Genomic DNA, 4,563 nt, shown 5'->3' on the forward strand with positions numbered 1-4,563 from the left:
CTCTCCTTCCTGTACTGTCCATTCTGAATCTTCCTCACCCTCAACACCCTCACCTTCACTTAAACAGGTATTGGCAGCTCTCCTGGTGGTTTAACACAAACCGTCATTTCTGAGGGGTCTGAGCCCTTGGCATTCATATCCTTCCTAGCCAGGATTATTGTCTATGCCCATTCACAGTTATCATTGGATAAGAGATTACTGACAGGTGCCCTAGTAGATAACCTGGGTTCATCCCTGTCCCCATTGTGTAAAAGCAGCCCTATCTGTCTTGCTGATCATGATCAATTACTTCTGTCAAGATGGTGATTACATTTCTTGCCTGCTGGTCTCTGGATATAAGATTTCTAAAGTGTCCAGGTAGAAGTTGTACCTTGTAATTCAATGGGACTCCTTGGTCATCCCCCTGGCAAGAGAGCACTACCTTTGGGGACCAGCACTTCCAATCCTATAGAATCCAGAATTACCAGGATGAGTCATTGGGAGTAATGGTAAGTAAGACTACTCCAGCTTTCACCCTTTCTTCCTAGAGGGATATAGTCTCACAAGAAGTCTCTAAAAGTTACTGTGTCCTGAAAGATGGCATTTCATCCTGTAGAGTATTGCCACAAAACTGGCACTTCAGCTGCATCTTCAGTAGGCCACTCCAATGCTCTAATGGGCCACTACTACTGGTCATTGCCCAGGAATCTGTATTGTGGTAGGCAGTTTCTAACACCACTCTGAATGATCTCCACCTACTAGTATTTATGCCCTTATATAATCCCCTATCCTTGAGTGTGGGCTGGACCTAGTGACTTACTTCTAATAAATAGAGCACAGAAAAAATAATGGGATATTGCCTTTTCTGTCCTTTTCTGGTTCAAGATGTTGAAGGGAGAATGGGATGGGTCCTCTGGTGCAAAGTTCCGGATTTCCCTGGGTCTTCTGGTAGGAGCTATGATAAACGGTGCTGACAATATAGGAGCCAAAAATCTGTATATCATCTCCATGAAGGGATCAAGGAATGGCTAAACAGACTTCCCACTGCCCACTGCTCCTGTGGGTGACATGGTGATGGCCACAGTCAAGAAAAGCAAACCAGGGCTCAAAAAGTAGGTATATCCAGCAGTGGTAATTCAACAACGAAAGTCATACTGGAGAAAAGATGGTATATTTCTTTATTTCAAAGATAAAGCTGGAGTCATAGTGGTCAATAAAGGCAAGATGAAAGGTTCTCTCATTGCAGGATCAGTTACGAGGAAGTGTGCAGACTTGTGGCCCAGGATTGTGTCCAATGCTGGCAGCATTGCATGACTCTTCAGTATATTTGTAAAAAATTTTTAAAACACATTAAAAAGTATTCGCTCTGAAGAAAAATAATAATGGGATATCACTTCTGAGATTAGCTACAAAAAGACTCTGGTTCCATCTTGCTTACCCTTTTTTATTCTCTGACTTGCTCACTCTTGTAGATGCCAGCTGCTGTGTTGTAAGCTGTTTTATAGAGACACCCACGTGGCAAGGAATTGACGGAGGCCTCTGGCCAACAGGCAGCAAGAAAATGAGGCCCTCAGTCTAACATACTGTGGGAAACTGAGTCCTGTTAACCACCACATGAATGAGCTTGATTGCAGATCCTTCCTCAGTCAAGCCTGGAAATGCCTCCAGTTTGGCTGACATCTTGGTTACAGCCTTGTGAGAGCACCTGAGCTGGAGAATCTAGCTAAGCCACACCTGGATATCTAACCCGCAGGAACTGTGAGATATGTATTGTTCTAAGCTGCTAAGTTTTAAAGTAGTTCATAAGGCAGCAATAGGTAACTAATACACATTTTTAGTACATATCTTGGACCACTTCTCTCTCCTTCTTCACAAAGTAGATACTCAGGTACACTGCTTGCAGCTTTGCCCATTGGGAAGATTTACTTTCTTTCAAGTCCATCTCTGAGGGCAGCAATAATGTAGCATCTGTCTGTTTTTGACTCACTCCCACATGCCATGCTGATCCATCCATAACCCAAGCTCAGGCTTTTTCCTTCTTTTCAAGCTGATCATACAGGGACTTCTCTAGGGCGTAGGTGACAGCTGAGGGAGAGATGCTGGTGCAACTGTAGTTGGTGACATGAATGTCTGGGCTGCCTGCTCATAAAGTTTACTTGTGCTGTTTGGGCTGTATCCTGGATGCACAAGTTCCATCTTTTAATGGACTATTGATGTCTGATTTATAACTCAGCAGGTCCAAAATAACCCAACTCATAGTGGGCAGTTTTGGGTACCTTGGTGTCCCATATTCACACATTCCATGTCTACCAGGGCACAGTTACACATCAAGAGCTATTTCTTAAAAGGTGCACAACATTTAGCTGCAGATGGCATGACTACGCCCCAGAACTCTGGGGTCCTGCATTGTGGTTCACTGGGACTTACCATAAACTCCTCTTTCCACTACTGACACTTCCACCATCATAGGTCTGCCAGAACTTATGACTCAAGCAGCAGGGCTGCTTGTGTTGGACCTGCTGTAGAGCCGTTTTCTGCTGGCTCAGAAAGCTGGCAGCTTTCTATGATGTCAGTGTATGAGTGGCACAATATTCCTAGGTGTAAAATGTGTTGCTTCCAGAACCTAAAAGGCTTATTAGGCTCTGTGCTTCCTATTAAGGCAGAGAATGTAAGATGCAGTAATGTGTCTCTTGCTTTGGAGGCATATCCCAGCACACCCTGACCACTGGACCCCCAAAACTTTATCGAAGTAGCAGATCCCTGAATCTTCATGGAGTTTATTTCCCACATTCTAAAGTGCATGTATCTGACCAAGGTCTCCAGCATCAGAAGAACTTCTTACTTTGGTGCCTGATCAGCATGAAGTTATCAATGTAATAATGTTCTGAGGGAAGTCCAGATGGTTCAGCTCTCTTCTTCATAGTATATAATGACAAAGGATAGGACAGTAAACTAGCCTAGAGCAAAACTGTGACATTTCTGTCCATCCCCTTCATTTTCTCCAACTTTCATGTATGTTGATCTCAATTACACAATTGGGGACTAGGAAAATGACCCCCATCTGGATCCATGGGCCTAGTGGATGCCCTGTAAACTGGTCTTCAACCAGGACTCTAATTATAAGCTCATGCTTACCTATTATTTATTCATTTATTTTATGTCACCCCAGCTAGAACATAAGCTCTTTGAGAACCAACACTATGTCAGTTTTAGTCCTGGCTGTATCCCCAGCACTTATAACAGTGCCTGGTACACTGTAGGTGCTCAATAGTTGAATGAATCTATTGCATTATTATTTTAATTTACATTACTTTAGTTATGAGTATTTGTTGTTATATAAACTGCCTTTTTCTCTCCATCATTTTTATTATTAAAAATATAATAATAGTAATGATGATAATATATTTGGCTCCCTCTGCTCCTGGCCACAGGCAATTGCCATCTCAGAGCAGACAAAAGGGTTGGTCCAATCCTGAAAACCCGATTGCCTAAAAGTGGTCTGGATGACTTAGAGACTATGAATATATCCTAACTGCTTGTGTTCCTTTAGCATCCTGTTGTCAGCTGTAATGAGGTGTTTATGCTGTGTTATAATTGCCTTTTTTACTTGTTTATTACTTCCCCCAGATTGGATCCCTTAAAGGAAGGAACTTTGTCCTTTCATCATATATAACCAGGACCTAGCACAATGCCTGACAAAAGAATGGTAAGTGAATAAGTTAATTAAATGAATGTTCATGAATAATTGAATCGAATCACCCTGTCAGGGCTAAGCAGTAACTAACAAGTTTAATTTATATAAAAACAGATTTCTTCTGAGCTTCACTCTAAAATGATACCCCATATTCAAGTACCAGGGCAAATGATTCAGTCATCTAACTGAGCCTGGGCCAAAACTGAACTCAACTCTGGGAGTTTTGAAAAGGAACTTTTTATGAACTTTCACCTCAGGGCATTCATTGCTCTGTGGGATATGTGATGAAATATCTATTTCTTTAGAAATAAACATTGCCTCAAAATAGAAAAAAGGAAAAAAATTATACTCTGTTGAGAGACTTAAAAGTTGTTGCACCATGAAAAAATATAACTTTCTTACGTATGTGTATTTATGTGCATTTATATGCATATTACAAATGTATATACATGTGTACATAAAGACACACACATATATAAATAGACATTACTAAAGTCTAGTTTGGCTTAGCAGGAAAATATGAAAAGACAAATAGAAGTTAATGGCCCAGGGATTTGTCTATACTTATACTATAGAAGACAATAATTTGGTATTTAAGTAGATCTATTTTAGTAAATATGCCAGTGTATTCATTCAACAAACATTCAACCAATACTTACTGTATTTACTGAACACACACTATGCCCATGGCATTATTTTAGGCACTTGGAAATATTAATATAAGAGAGAGAAAGAGAGAGAGAAGCAAAAACCTTTGTCCATGTGGAAATATGCAATAAACTTAATAAAATTATGTAGTATGTTAGATGATGATAAGTGCTACAAAAAAAAATGGAGCAGAATAAGGTGGTTCAGAGTGCCAATATGTGTTTGGGGTGGGTGGATGTGTA

General features: G+C 40.6%; 1 pseudogene; it reads left to right on the forward strand.

Moving 5' to 3' along the window:
* Positions 1 to 864: 864 nt before the first annotated feature.
* Positions 865 to 1,293, forward strand: LOC123634833 (annotated as a pseudogene).
* Positions 1,294 to 4,563: the final 3,270 nt, after the last annotated feature.

The sequence above is a fragment of the Lemur catta genome, chromosome 3, assembly GCF_020740605.2.
Source record: "Lemur catta isolate mLemCat1 chromosome 3, mLemCat1.pri, whole genome shotgun sequence".
Classification (NCBI taxonomy): domain Eukaryota; kingdom Metazoa; phylum Chordata; class Mammalia; order Primates; family Lemuridae; genus Lemur; species Lemur catta.